The sequence below is a fragment of the Rhinoraja longicauda genome, chromosome 9 (genome assembly GCF_053455715.1).
Source record: "Rhinoraja longicauda isolate Sanriku21f chromosome 9, sRhiLon1.1, whole genome shotgun sequence".
Lineage (NCBI taxonomy): Eukaryota > Metazoa > Chordata > Chondrichthyes > Rajiformes > Arhynchobatidae > Rhinoraja > Rhinoraja longicauda.
This window is the reverse complement of record NC_135961.1, coordinates 25020489-25036634: the sequence shown is the minus strand read 5'-3', so window position 1 is coordinate 25036634 and position 16146 is coordinate 25020489. Positions and strand designations below refer to the sequence as shown.

The following is a 16146-nucleotide window of genomic DNA, read 5'->3' as shown; positions in this document are numbered from 1 at the left end:
GAACAACACAGTGGTACAGCAGTAGAGTCAAGTCAAGTCAAGCTACCTTATAACGCCCTAGAACCAGATTTGATCCTGACTACGGTGTGCTGTCTGCACAGAGATTGTACGTTCTTCCTATGACTGCATGGGTTTCCTTCGGGTGCTCTGGTTTCCTCCCATACACCAAAGATTTTTAGTTTAGAGGTACACCGCAGAAACAGCCCCTTTGGCCCACCGGGTCCGCACCGACCAGCGATCCCCACACTTTAACACTATCCTACACACACTCGGGACAATTTACACATACACCAAGCCAATTAACCTAAAAACCTGTACATCTTTGGAGTGTGGGAGGAAACCGAAGATCTCGGAGAAAACCCACGCGGTCACGGGGAGAAGGTACAAACTCCATACAAATAACACCCATTGTCGGGATTGAACCTGGGTCTCCGGTGCTGCAAGCGCTATAAGGCAGCAGCTCTACCACTGTGCCACCATGGCTGCCATGGTGCAGGTTTGTAGGTTAATTGGCTTCTGTAAATTGCAAATTGTCCCTCGTGTGTAGGATAGTGCCAGTGTACGGATGATCGCTGGTTGTGGCAGACTCAGTGTGTCGAAGGGCCTGTTTCCACGCTATATCTCTAGTCTAAAGTAAAGTCTAAATTTATGAGGCGTATAGATCAGGTAAACTACAGGATTCCTTGCCCATTATCAGAGGTGCAGAAAACTAGAGGACATAGATTTAGAGTAAGGAGAGAGAGATTTAGAAGAGATTTGAAGGGCTCCTTTTCATCCAGAGAGTGATGAGAGCCTGAAATATACTACCTGAGAGATTGGTAGTATGCGGAGTGTGGAGTCACCTGTAGGATTTGAGGTGTCTGGATGTGCATGGCATTGAAGACTTTGGGCCAAGTGCTGGAAAACAGGGTGCCAGGAGTGGATTGTAGTGGAGATAAATATTTTAGTGGCATTTAAGAGGCTTTTTAGGTATGTACATAGATGTGCAGGGAGAGGAGGGATATGGATCATGGGCAGGCAGAGGAGATTAGTTAAACTTGGCATCGTGTACAGCATGGACATTGCAGGCTGAAGGGCAGGTTCCTGTGCTGTGTTGTTCTACGTTCTATGTTTATCCATTATGTCTCAAGAACCTGCAGAGAATTGTGGATGTAGCCCAGCCCATCACAAAAACCAACCTCCCTGCCATTGAGACACCATCTACACTTCATGCAAGGCCGAGTCTAAAGGACGAGTCTCACCCTGATCACTCCCTTTTTCCCTCTCCCATCAGGCAACAGGTGCAGGTGTGAAAATGCACACCTCCAGATTTCTGATAACAGTTTCTTCCCAGCTGTTATCAGTCAACTGAACCATCCTATTGACAACCAGAGAGCTGTCCTGAGCCACTATCTACCTCATTGGAGACCCACGGACTATCTTTAATCTGACTTTGCTGGACTTTGTCTTGCACTAAACATTATTCCCTTTATCATGTATCTGTGCACTGTGGATGACTTGATTGTAATCATGTATAATCCTTTGTACTGACTGGTTAGCACAAAACAAAAAGCTTTTCACTGTACGTCAGTACACGTGAGAATAAACTAAACTAAACTAAACCTAAGCTAAATATTTATCACCTCAATCAACATCACAAAACGTATTAACTGATCATCATAATATTAGTTTTCATCAGAGCTTGAGCACAAAATGGCTGTTGTGGGTTTTTTTCACAGTGAAGCAGCGTGTAACATCACAAATGGCTTATTTGGCAGTAATGCACTTGGGGCCACTTGGGAGTAAAAGGCACTATCTAAATGTAAGCTTTTATAAACAGGCTTTTTTTCTGGTTTCAATCAATTTGTTTTAGTTTTGACATTTAGGAGCATTTCTGTTCCAACATGTTATTTTTCTTCCACGTGCAGTGCCAGGAATTAGGACAGGACAGTGACTGAACCCTTGTCCTTCAGCAGCACAGCTTGTTTGCACAGCGTCTAAAAGAAAACTAGGCCAATAAGTCAGAGAGTAGGACAAATAATGGAAATATTCTGCTCACTTTGAAAAGGACCATGGAAACAGTTGATCATGTTATGTTGAATTGAACCTCTGACAAAAGACTCCGATAACTTTTCTGTTTCAAATCCACAACCTGCGCACTTCTTATCCATCGTAAAATACTGCTGCAAAAACCATCACATTGTTATATCATCTTCATAAAGGCTGAATTTGCATACAAGCCCAATGCCCAAATTACATTGAAAGTCATGGAAATGTCAGAACGGGAGAGGAGTAAGACGCAATGCAGGATCCAAAAGCATGTATGATATGTAAACATGCATGACAAATTATTACTTATTTAAGAGCCAACATTTTGTGAACAGGGGGAATGGCTATCTTTTTAAATAGATTGGAGTTACAGTGAAAGCATGATCTCCTTTGCTCTGTGATGCGCTACATTACGGAAGCATAAGAGACAGCAGATGCTGGAATATAGAGCAAATACAAATTGACGGAGGAGAGCTTTGTGGGTCGAACTGAAATGTTGGTAGTTCCTTCCCCACACTGATGCTGCACACCCCGCTGAGCTCCTCCAGCGTTTATATTTTTGCTTTATTTAGAAGTTCTTTTATTATGAGTAATATTAAGAGTAAAGCATTTCTCCAAGATGGCGCCTGTCTGTGACGACATGTTGCCAGGAGCACAGCAGAAAATCATCAAATATAGTAGTTCTCAGCTTACCTGTATCATATTGTTTACAGTGTACTATGTTTACATATTCTGTTGTGCTGCAGCAAGTAAGAATTTCATAGTTCTATCTGAGACATATGACAATAAAACACTCTTGACACTTGATTCTTGACTCTTGTTCTGACGGTTTACCAACAGAGTACAGACACAAAGTGCTGGAGTAACTCAACTGGTCAGGCAGCATCTCTGGGAGAAAAAAAATGGGTGATGTTACGGATCAGGACCTGTGTTCAGACTCCAACAGAGTAGTCTGGTAAGTGTAATGTTTTCCTTTGATGCTGTATTAGCACTTTACCTATTCATTAACTGGAAAGGGCAGCACAGTGGCAGAGCCCGTAAAGCTGCTAACTCACAGCGTCAGAGACCAGGAAGGATCCTGACCTCGATTGTTGTCTGTGTGCAGTTTGCCCGTTCTCCCTGTGACAGCGCGGGTTTCTTCCGGGTGCTCTGATTTCCCAAAGACATGCAGGTTTGTAGGTTAATTGGCCTTTGTAAATTGTCCCTAATGTGTCGGGAGTAGATGAGAAAGTGGAACAACATAGAACTGGTGTGAATGGGTGAAGAACGATTGGCATGGGCTCAGTGGGCTGAAGGGTCTTTTTTGATGCTGTATCTCTCAACTAAACTAAAACTAAACATAAATTGGCTGCAATGGAAACTTCTTAAAATGGTCAATAAAATCCAGCAGTGCAAACAAATAGTTGCAGGAGTAGGCCATTCGGCCCTTCGAGCCAGCACCACCTCAAAAACCTGGCCTGTCCTTGATTTAAATCTCTTTTACCATTAATCTCCATGCCATAAGTTCCACAGGCAAGTATAGAGTTGCCTGAAGATTTAAAATTTAATCTGCAATTACAGTTGGAAATTCCCATTCCATCCTTGGTATGATATGAATAGGTGTGAATCAGGTCCTGATAGACAATGTGTTCAGTTTCAGAGTATATTCACCAATATTACACAATCCACATGGGAGTAACCTGTTATCTGGAATATTGTGTGCAGTTTTGGTCTCCTAATTTGAGGAAGGACATTCTTGCTATTGAGGGAGTGCAGCATAGGTTCACCAGGTTAATTCCCGGGATGGCGGGACTGACATATAATGAAAGAATGGATCAACTGGGCTTATATTCACTGGAATTTAAAAGGATGAGAAACGTATAAAATTCTTAACGGATTGGACAGGGTAGATGCAGGAAAAATGTTAGGACTGAGATGAGGAAAAACCTTTTCACCCAGACAGATGTGAATCTGTGGAATTCTCTGCCACAGAAGGCAGTGGAGGCCAATTCACTAGATGTATTCAAGAGGGAGTTAGATATCTCTCGTAGGGCTAACGGAATCATGGAATATGGGGAGAAAGCAGGAATGGGGTACTGATTTTGGATGATCAGCCATGATCATATTGAATGGTGGTGCTGGCTCGAAGGGCCGAATGGCCTACTCCTGCACCTATTTTCTATGTTTCTATCTGAAAGCTATTTTTCAATGTAGGTGGAAACCGGAGCACCTGGAGGAAACCCACTTGGTCACAGGGAGAACGTGCATACTCCACTCAGTCAGCACCCGAGGTCAGGATATTATCTGGGTCTCTGGTGCTGTGAGTTAGCAGCTCCACCAGCTGTGCCACTGTGCTGCCCTTTTGAGTTAATTAATAGGTAAAGTACTATTCTGAAAGGGGCGGCGGTGAAGTTGCTGCCTTACAGCGTCAAAGACTCGGGTTCAATCTTGATTATGGGGGCTATCTGTACGGAGTTTGTACATTCTCTCTGTGACCGCATAGGTTTTCTCCCAGTGCACCAGTTTGTCTAAAGACGTTTTAGCTTAATTGCCTACTGTAAAAAAACATTATCCCTAGTGTGTAGGATAATGCTAGGGGTTATCGATGGTCGGTGCGGACTAAGTGGGCCGAAATGCCTGTTTCCATGCTGTAGCTCTCTAAAGTCTCTCAAGTATTACTCAAAAAAAGGTTTCTGACATTATCTTAAGCCCTTAAGTCAAAATATTTTCTTCCCACCTGATGGTTTTGTTTTGTTAAAGTACCAACTGAGACAGCAGCAAATAGTTTAATTGCTCATTTTTCACTGTTGAGCAATGTGGCCAGGTAGAGGTATGTTCATACCATCAATACTTTGCAGGTCTTTTAGTAAAAGACTGCTTTAGACCAAATAAGGTATTTTAATTAATGCCTTTTTCATTAAACAACTGCAATCTCAGTCATTTCGGACTGGTCAAAAAAAAGCACATTAGATAAGAACTATTTGGAAGCAATAATGACTGTAAACGTTTGAGAAAATAATAGGTCACATTTCTGGTCGAGACTCTCAGTCTGAAGAGGTGTCTCGGCCCGAAACGTCACTTATTGCATCTCTCCAGGAATGCTGCGTTACTCCAGGTTATTCTATCTTCGGTGTGAAACCAGAATCTGCAGTTCCTTCCTACACATGAGTGAAAAGGTAGATTGTGTTTTCAATGTTCCCTCACCCAGAGCACTGAAACCAATTGTAGTGGGTCAGGCACAATCTCAGCTACTATTGGCTAACTGAGCACATCAAAGATTGAGATAAACAGATTTTAGGTCAATATGACTCAGAAACTGGATTATGTATTTATCTAAGGGGGTATGGAGTCCCAATCAACGTTGCACATTTAAAATCACAAGTAAATGATGATAGAGATTGAGTTATACATGGTACTAGTTTAACATTACACTAACCTCAAACTACTGGGTCAACCACATGCAATGTCTGTACCGAGATAAGACCAGTTATGAAGGTCTTGCAATTTAAATTGAAAGCATTTCCCAAGAGTTGGATACGACATTTATCAGCTTGATCAATGCTTGATTGTAATGGAATTTAGCCATATCAGGGCTGTGTTCCTTGGAGTTTAGAAGAAGGAAAGAATGAGGAGTAATCTTCTTAAATATATAAAATCCTAAAGGGATTGAACAGGGTAGTTGTTGAGACGCTTTCAGTGCTTAAAAGATGAAAGATGCTTGAAAGATGCTTTAGGCTGTTTATTTTGTAGTTATGTTCCCTTGTGTTTAGTTTAATTTAGTTTAGTTTAAAGATACAGCACGGAAACAGGCCCTTCGACCCACTGAGTCTGCACCGACCAGCGATCCCCACACATTAACACTACCCCACGCACACTAGGAACGATTTTTATATTTATGCATTCATTCAAAACCAACGAACCTACAAATCTGTACGTCTTTGGAGTGTGGGAAGAAACCGAAGATCTTGGAGAAAACCCATGCGGGTCACGGGGAGAACGTATAAACTCCGCACAGCCAAGCACCCTTAGTCAGGATCGAACCCGGGACTCTGGCGCTGTAAAGCAGTAGCTCTACCACTGTGCCACCATGCCGCCCTTTCTTGTACAAGGGAACATAACTATGAAATAAGAGGCAGATCATTTAGAAATGAGGTGTACAGAATTTTCTTCTCTCAGAGGGTTATGAATATCTGGAATTCTCTGCCCTAAGAGGATGGTGGAATCTGATCATTAGATTTATATACGTTGGAGAAAGATGAATATTTAAAAGACTGGGAAATTAAAGTCTTAAGGGATTGGAGTAGAATTAAGCCGCTCGGTCCATCAATTCTACTCCACCATTCAATCATGCCTGATCTATCTCTCCCTCCTAACCCTCCTGCCTTCTCCTGCCTTCTCCCCATAACCTCTGACACTTATACTAATCAAGAAGCTATCTATCTCTGCCTTAAAAATATCCACTGACGGCCTCCACAGCCTTCTGTGGCAAAGAATTCCACAGATTCACCACCCTCTGAGTAGAAATTTCTCCTCATGTCCTTCCTAAAAGAATGTCCTTTAATTCTGAGACTATGACCTCTAGTCCTAGACTCTCCCACTAGTGGAAATATCCTCTCCACATCCACTCTATCCAAGCCTTTCACTATTCTGTATAGTTCAATGAGGTCTCCCCTCATTCTTCTAAACTCCAGCGAGTGCAGGTCCGGTGTAGACAAACGCTCATCATAGGTTAACCCACTCATTCCTGGATCATTCTTGTAAACCTCCTCTGGACTTTCTTCAGAGCCAGCACATCCTTCCTCAGATATGGTGCCCAAAATTACTCACAATATTCCAAATACCAGCGCCTTGTAGAGCCTCAACATCCTATGTCAGCTTTTGCGAGGACAGTTGCATTCCCACGAAGACCCGGATCTGGTCCAACAACAACAACAAGCCCTGGTTCACAGCAGAACTCAGACAGCTCCGCCAGTCAAAAGATGAGGCCTACAGGAGCGGGGATACAGACCTCGACAGGCAGGCCAAGTGCAAGCTGAGAAGAGGAATCAGAGCTGTCAAGGAAAGGTGCTCTGAGAAGCTGAGGAGCAAATTCTCAGCTAATGACGCTTCTTCAGTTTGGAAGGGCTTGCAAGAAATCACCAGGTACAAGAGGCTCCTTGGACAATCGTCAGCTGACCAACGACCTGAACGAGTTTTACTGCAGGTTTGAGAAACAGAAACATAGCCCTGGGACACCCTCCCCCCACCCCCAATCACCACTTCACACGTCAAGTCAAGTCAAGTCAAGTCAAATTTATTTGTCACATACACATACTCGATGTGCAGTGAAATGAAAGTGGCAATGCCTGCGGGTTGTGCACAAAAATAATTACAGTTACAGCATATAAATAAAGTTAATAAGTTACTAAACATAGCACAAAAAGTGTCGACAAAAATTTAGTCTCTGGGGTTATCAAAGTTGACAGTCCTGATGGCCTGTGGGAAGAAGCTCCGTCTCATCCTCTCCGTTTTCACAGCGTGACAGCGGAGGCGTTTGCCTGACCGTAGCATCTGGAACAGTCCGTTACTGGGGTGGCAGGGGTCCCTCATGATCTTGCTTGCTCTGGATCTGCACCTCCTGATGTATAGGTCCTGCAGGGGGACGAGTGTAGTTCCCATGGTGCGTTCTGCCGAACTCAAAGACTGACTCCAGTTTGCTAAGACTGGATCCCACTCCTCCCCAAGCAGCAATTCACAACTACTCAGAGACTGGCTGGAGTTTGCAAAGACTGGCCCTCGTGACCAAGTGGGATTTCCCTGGGTGCTCTGGTTTCCCCCATACTCCAAAGACGAACAGGTTTATAGGTTAATTGGCAACAGGTTTGTAGGTTAAAGATTGTAAATTGTCACTAGTGTGTAGGATAGTGCTAGTGTACAGGGTGATTGCTGGTCGGTGCGGACTCGGTGGACCGAAGGGCCTGTTTCCATGCTAGATCACTCTAAACAGTAAGTAATCAGGGTATTGGGCATAGAAGTTGAGATATGGTACAGTCATGCAAGCCATAGGCAAGGCCACATATGGAGTATTGTATTCACTTTTGGTCACCCTGCTAATAGGAAGGATGTTGTTAAGCTGGAAAGAGTGCAGAGATTTCTGAGAATGTTGCTAGGATTCGAGGGCCTGAGCTATAGGGAGCGATTGGCCAAGTTAGGACTTTATTCCATAGTGCAGGAGGGTTAGGGGTGATTTACAGTGATGTATAAAATCCTGAGGGGAATTGATCAGGTGAACACACAGTTTTTTACCTAGGGTAGTGGAATTCATAACCAGAGGATGTAGGTTTAAGGTGAGAGGGGAAAGGTTTAATATGAACCTGAGGGATAAATCTTTCAGTCAGTGGATGATAGGTATATGGAATATACCGCCAAAGGAGGTAGTTGAGGAAGTTTAAAAGACAGTTGGACACGCACAAGAATAAGAAAGATTTGGTGGGAAATGGATCAAAAGCAGACAAATGGGACTCTTAGATGGGGTATCTTGGTTGGCATGGACGAGTTGGCTGAAGGGCCTGTCTCCGTGCTTTATGACTCTATGACTCTAGTGTCGTGCGATTATTCACCTGAGCTGGCAGCTGAACCGGAGTTAACACATCGCCTAAAATTCACTAACAAAAATACCTCAGCAATGATCTGAAGCCTACCTTAAACAACAAGATTAAAATCCCGATTGACAACAATGATTGGCTGAAAGAATTTTAAAAAAAGAAAGATCATCTCTCAGACTAAATGATTAACTGATATGTTTTTTCCAAGACTGTTTTTTCCAATATTCCAAGACAGGCATATTGCCAAGACTTGTAAACAGTTCAAAATTAGGACAGATAATTTCCTAGCAATCTCTTTGCAAAATAGGAAAATAATTTCAACAAAGCATGTGACTTATTTCTGTCATGGGAAATCCTGCTTTAATTTTCCCTTCCTCACACATCCTTAGAATTCAGGGTTTTTGAATTTGTTGAAGAATATATGGGCTAGAATAAAATTTACTTCAAGAACTCTATGGCTATATCAATGGTGTGGATGTGCAGTTTACCAGGAAGTACAAATACCTGTGAATGTACCTGGACAGTAAACTGGACTGGTCCAGGAACACTGAGGCCCTGCACAGGAAGGGACAGAGCCACCTGTACTTTTTGGGAAGGCTCCGTTCCTTCAACGTCTGCAGTAAGATGCTGCAGATGTTCTACCAACCGGCAGTAGCGAGTGCCAGCAGGGTGAAGGCTGCGGACGCCAATAGGATCAACAAACTCACAGGGAAGGCTGTCTCCAGCCTGGGGGTGGAGTTGGATTCATGGGAGGTGGTCTTGGAGGGGAAGATGCTCCTCAAACTGCAGAGCATCCTGGACAATGCAGCTCACCTCCTCCATGACACACTGATCAACCTGAGGAGTACCTTCAGCAACAGACTGGTTCCACCAAGATGCAGGACTGAATACCACAGGAGGTCCTTCCCTGTGGCTATCAAACTGTACAACTCCTCCCCCTTCTGTCGTGGGGTAGATTGAGACAGACTCCCCCCCCCCCCCCACCTCAATCTTTGCACATCGCCAAACCCTTTCCACTCGTCACTTTAATTTCATGTTTCATGTATTTTGTGTTAGCAAATTAATTTCCCGCATGGGATAAATAAAGTTCTATCGTATCGTATCGTACTTCATTCAGAACTATCAAAGTTTGCAATTGTACAAATCCATGTGATATATTGTATACCATTGTAAATAATTATACATTCATGTTTAGAAATCCATCTTTGGTCAAATGAATAATGGTTGCCCACCTTTTCACTCTGATCGTATAAGGGTTTAGAATAATTTAGAGATACAGCATGAAAACAGGCACTTCAGCCCAATGCATCCATGCTGACCATCGATCCCCATTCACAGTAGTTCTATGTTATCGCCCGGCTCGGTCACGGGACGTTTCAGCGCCCGATGCGGCTCGGCCGCGGGGCCTTCAATCGCCCGGCTCGGCCGCGGGACTTTTCAGCGCCCGGTGCGGCTCGGCTGCGGGGACTTCCATCCCCTTGCGGGGACTGTGCGGGTCGGTCGGGGGCGAGCTGTCTGTCCGTGGGCGTGGGGGAGAGAGTGGAAGTTTTGTTGCCTCCATCACAGTGAGGGGGTGTTTGGAGTCACTGTGATGGATGTTTGTGTTGGGGTTATGTGTCTTGTGTTCTTTTTTTTTGTGTGTGACTGCAATGTAATTTCGTTCGGTACCTCGGTACCGAATGACAAATAAAGCTCTGTACTGTATCTGTTATCATACTCTCCCACTTACTCCCTACACATTAGGGACAATTTAGAGCGGCCAAATAACCTATGAACCCGCATGTCCTTGGTAAGTGGGAGGAAACTGACTAACCCAAGGGAAACCCACCCAGTCGCAGGGAGAACGTGCAAACAGACAGCATCCCAGGTCAGGATCGAACCCGGGTCTCTGGTGCTGTGAGTCAGCAGTTCTATCCCAGCCGTGCAGCTCTAAGAGAGATCAACAGTCAACTGAAAGTCTCACACTATATGGTGCTGGCAGATAAAAATCTATTTCTAATTCGAAGCAATTTTTAAAGTTTTTTTCCTTTTTTTGCTCTTTCCCTTTTAGAATTTCTTAGATCAATTCAGCCACGTAAAATAAATGGGTTTTACTGTTTGTATTTACTTGAGACAGCAAAGTTAAATGAAATGGCCAATGCTGGCCAGGGGTTTTAATGCTCTTGACAATGAGTGGGAGAGTAGCATCATTATGTGGCCTGGTGCCATGTTAACAAAGCCCTATCTGCTGGAATGTAGCGTGATCTGGCCCATCATTTGTTTCCTTTATTGAATGTCTGTGTTTTACTTAAAGGATGCACCAAAGTAAAGATGTCTCCTCTTTGCAGAAAGTGTGATCACCTTTTGACCTGAAGACCCTGTCAATAACAATAGCTTCATTAATCAACAATGACAGGGTGCTTGAGATACTTCCTTGCGATTTAACACCCATCCTCTTGACATCAGCTATTTCCTGCTCGTGGAGGTTAAATGACGTTCTTTTATTACTCTGCTTGCTTCAGTCCACTTTATGCCAGCACCCTCATGGTTATGTGACTTTCATAACTGCTCCACTAAACGCAGCTCTTTCAGAAGTGGCCAAACTTTCTTGAAATAACCATTTCCTCTGCAACTGGTCGTGACAAAGCTGGACCCATTCTGCATGGACACAAGGAACTGCAGATGCTGGAATCACGCGTGGAATGCAAAGTGTTGGAGTAATTCGGTGGGACAGGCAGAATTGACTGAGTCTGAAGATGAGTCCCAATCCAAAACGTCACTTGTCCATGTCCTCCAGAGATGTTGTCTGGCCCGCTAAGTTACTCCAGCACTTTGTGTAGGTGGTCCCATGCCATCGAGAGCCATGGGGGATCCGCGCCACCGAGAGGGAGAGGGGGCCACCAAGAGCAACCTGGCAGGGTGACGCCGAGAACATACGGGGACCTGCTGGGGGGGGGCGCTGAGAACGGGGAGTGGGGGGAGGTCTCAGCAGAGGAGCCGCCAAGAACAAAGGAGATCCCAGCCGGGCAGGGGGTGTGGTGGGGGTAGGGGTTGGGAGCACCTGCTGCCATGGGCAGTGGCAGGCCTAGTTCGCCGCTGCAAGCAGAAGATAAGACTGTTCAATGAACTTTGTGTAACTTTGTCGACTCCAGAAACATGGTGACTCTTGTGCACTGCCTAGATGAGGTCTGCTGTATGATTTTACCGGGTTGTACGCGAAACAAAGAATTTCACCGTACCTAAGAACATGTGACAAAAAAGCCTTGTTGAATCATTGAATCATTGAAATATGAATTGATTCTGTAAAAAATAAAAGATTTTAACCGGTGTAAAAGCAACCCTAAACAATTTCAGTTATATTCCAGATCCTCATACTTGTTCGATTCAAAGTGTGTTATTATATTAAAACTGTTCGCACATAGAGGTTGGAAAAGTGTTAAATGTTTCATTATTAGCTGTGCTCATAATTAATGGTAGATATTGAAAGATATTATTACATATAAGATCATACTAGGACACAATTGTGGTCACGTATTGCATTAAAGATAATCAATGATGCTGTATACCCAGTAAGCGTTGGGCAAAGTAAATATGCATTATAATCTGCAACAGGGAGAAGATTGTCTATACAATGTACATACTAGACATTTAAAAGAAAGTTTCTATTTTTGCCAACACTAAAATTTAATTTGAAACCCAATAATGGAATTGCAACATTTCTAAGTTAGAATAAGAGTCAAACTGTCAAAGCAATCTCACCAAACTGTACAAAGAATATTCATTTAAAAGTAATGGGCATTAGCACAAATATAACTATTACGATTTACAATGTTGTTTGTAAAATACATTCTAATTTTTTCAGAATGAGAAGATTTTCTTCAACCATATGCATGTAGGGCTCAAATAAACATCTCAGTGGTGTAGCTGGTGGAGCTGCTACTTCACGGCGCCAGAGACACGGGTTCGATCCTGACCACCAGTGCTGGCTGTGTGGTGTTTGCACATTCTCCCTGAGACTGCATGGGTTTCCTCCGGATGCTCCAGTTTCCACCCCGATCCCAGAGGCATGCGGCTTTGTAGGTTAATTGGTTTGTGCGAATTGCTCCCAGTGTGTAGGGAGTGGGTAACATAGTAGGATAACATAGAACTAGTATGAACTGATGATCGATGATCAGTGTGTTCAGTGGGCTGAAGGGCCTGTTTCCATGCTATATAGACAATAGGTGCAGGAGTAGGCCATTCAGCCTTTCGAGCCAGCACCGCCATTCAATTTGATCATGGCTGATCACTGAATATCTTTCAATCAATCAATCAAACTACCACTGTAATCATGTTGTACATTATTTGCTTGTTTATATCTGGTTTTATTGGTAGGTTTATTTAATTAATGAATGCTAATGACTGCTGGAGGAGTTCCTGTGTCACAAACTACATGGTATCTGAATGAACAACCATACAATTACAGTAACAAGGTTGCTGAACCATCCAAGTTAATAAGTATATTTACTGATGTTAACTTAGTTTGCAAACACTGTCTGGTACTCTCTGATCACACAGAGGAATATACCAGAAAACTGCTGACCCCAGTACATAGCTATGAAACCAGAGATTCCTATCGAGCTGGTCTAAACAGGTCACATCTGAACATTTTCTACCACGGAAACCATGTCAGCACACAAACTGATTTTGAGGAGATGGAAAGAGGGAAGCCTTTACCGACTGTGCACCTCCTGCCGAGTTGACAGTATCAAAGTAGATGTTGTACTATTACAAGGATCACAGAAAACTGCAATACAGGAAAAAGCCATATCATTCTCGTGTGCCTTTCTGCCCTCGCTAGAGCTTTTTGTCAATAATTCTGAACTCTGAATTCTGAAGTTTGTTGCCCTCAAACACACAACCAACCCTTTCTGATGAAATCAGCTTCTACAGTCCTTTCAGGTAGAATACCCCAGATTTGACAGTTCTTGAATGAATAACTTTCTCCTCATTTCTCCTCAGATCTTTTAGCTGAAATTCTATCACCTTTGGGCGGCACGGTGGCACAGTGGTAGAGTTGCTGCTGTATAGCACCAGAGACACGGGTTTGATCCTGACTACGGGTGCTGCCTGTACAGAGTTTATACGTTCTTCACGTGACTGCGTGAGTTTTCCCCAGGTGCTCAGATTTCCTCCACACCCCAATGACATACAGCTTTGTAGGTTAATTTGGCTTCTGTACATTGTCCCTAGTGTGTAGGATAGTGTTAGTGTATAGGGTGATCAGTGGTCAGCGCGGACTCAATGGGTCTGTTTCCACACTGTATTTTTAAACTAAACTAAACCCACCAAAGAGGGGGGTTTCTTAGGAATGATGTGAAAAGGAAGAGAATAAAATATTTTTAAATGGAAGAAGACTTGAAACATGATCAACATTGTGTGCTCTCAAATAAACAAGTATTTTGCATTATTTTCAATCACATTTCTCAATAGATTTTGCTCGAGTCAGCTGAGGCCAACGTCAGCTGTGTGATTGCAGAACCATGTTGAGGTCTTTTGAAATCTTAATCCATATGGACCTATCAAGTTAACAATCGACTGGTTTACCAACGAGAGTGTCTCTATTCCCAGATTGAGGGACAGTTTCTTCTCAGCTGTTATCAGGCAACTGAACTGACCTTTCACCAACCAGAGAGCAGTAGTGACCACCTATCGCCATTGAAGACCATCGAACTATTTTAATCGGACTTTACTGTACTTTATCTTGCACTAAACGTTATTCCCTTTATCTTGTACGTTATTCTGTGGGTGGCTTGATTGTGATCATGTAGAGTCTTTCCGCTGACTGGATATCATGCAACAAAAAGCTTTTCACCGAACTCTGTATGTGTGACAATTACAAACTAAACTAAACCCAACTCAATTCTACTCAACTCAACTCAACTAAACCAAGTCCTGATGGCAGACTGCTTTAAGATGGCCTTGAATTCTGATGAACCTCTGAATGGTTACAGGGATGGGGAATGTAAAAGCACCAGCTCGGCTCAAGTTTGCTTCTGGATATTTTTGGACCCACTCTTGTGTCAATCAGCTATCCCTGGGTTGAGGTAAAAGAACAGAGGCAGAACATTTCTCCAGGTTGCATGGCAGATAAGTCATGAGGAAATCTTTTAGTGGTAGGGCAGATAGTGTGAAGATACAAGATAATTTCTCAGTTTTACTTCAAGAGAACTTTCACACTATCACTATCCATTGTTGTGGAAGAATTAGTAAGATGTCCATAAGACGAAGAGAGTTTAGCTTACTTGAGAATAGTTTAGCGATACAATGTAGAAACAGACCCCTCAACCCACCGACGCTCCAACCTGCCATCATCCCACACACTAGTTCTATCCTACACACTAGTGATGATTTACAGAGGCCAATTAACCTAAAAACCTGCACGACTTTGGGATGTGGGAGGAAACCGGAGCACCAGGATGAAACTCACGCGGTCCCCGGGAGAACATACAAACTCAGTACAGACAGCAGCCAAGGTCAGGATCGACCCTGGGTCTCTGGTGCTGTGAGGCAGCAGCTCTACCAGTGCACCGCTGTGCCACCCAAATAGCCAAGGGGAGGAGGGCAGAGGAGCGCCAAAGAGAGGAGGGCAGTTATCCAGCAGTTCTTTTCACATCCAAACCTTCCATTCAAACACAGTGGTAAAGCCAGTGCCTGTCGTGCTGAACTAGCTCGCCTAACAATTATAACCATGAAAGATCATACGTGCATAATCACGGAGTGGATGAAATGGCAGGGCCCTGGAAAGTAGTGTAGAGTAGAGAGACCTCAGTGTACAGATAAACAGTTCCAGGAAAGGTTTAGATGGATAAGGGCAAAATGCAGGTAAATAGATCAAGCTTAAATGGAGCTAGCTTAGATGAGACATCTTAGTCAGCATGGGCGAGTTAGGCTGAAGAGCCTGTTTCCATGACTCTATAAGACTCCATGACTCTATAAGACTTAGCAATTGTTCTTTGAGCCACCACATATTCTGTGAATGTCTCTTCTCTGTGGGAAAGCAGAACTGGTGACGTTTCCTCAATAGAAGCACAGAGCTGATGAATTTATTCTCTTGAAGTAAAACAGAGAAATTATCTTGTATCTTCAGCTACAATCTGTTGACTCAACTTTCACACTATCATCTGTTATTTTTTTCTCTCCGCACACCAGTGAAACTAGACTGAAAAAACAAACTTGAAAGAACAATATTGGTTTGTTCCTACTAATCTTACTGTGAATTAAACCAATCTGTTAATAGATTTCATTATTTCCATGTTGTGATCATGCCTTTCCTGTTCACATTACCCTTTGGTCTATACTTCAATGATAATTTCCGGTACCTCTCTCATTTCATTTGCAATTGTCAGGCTGCTGTATTTTGTTACCTTTTTGCCACATAAAATAAAGAAATGTTCATAGGTATTGAGACAGCATTGTCCATGCTTATTCCCTGTCTTTGTGCCAGTTTTTATTAGATGTAACATGCATACAGCAATATGATATCAGTAGGAAAGGATTATTTCACTAGGTTTGTTACTACATTTTGATATTCAGT

The 16146-nt window shown here is 43.2% G+C and overlaps 1 long non-coding RNA gene across 1 annotated transcript in view; it reads left to right on the top strand.

Moving 5' to 3' along the window:
* The window catches only part of LOC144596932 (uncharacterized), a 41567-nt gene extending 30076 nt beyond the window's left edge, over nucleotides 1–11491 (top strand). The window contains exons 3-4 of the long non-coding RNA XR_013547665.1: nucleotides 2869–2983; nucleotides 10919–11491. This is a non-coding gene — a long non-coding RNA (uncharacterized LOC144596932). The remainder of the gene's footprint in view (nucleotides 1–2868; nucleotides 2984–10918) is intronic.
* The last annotated feature ends 4655 nt before the right edge of the window (nucleotides 11492–16146 follow it).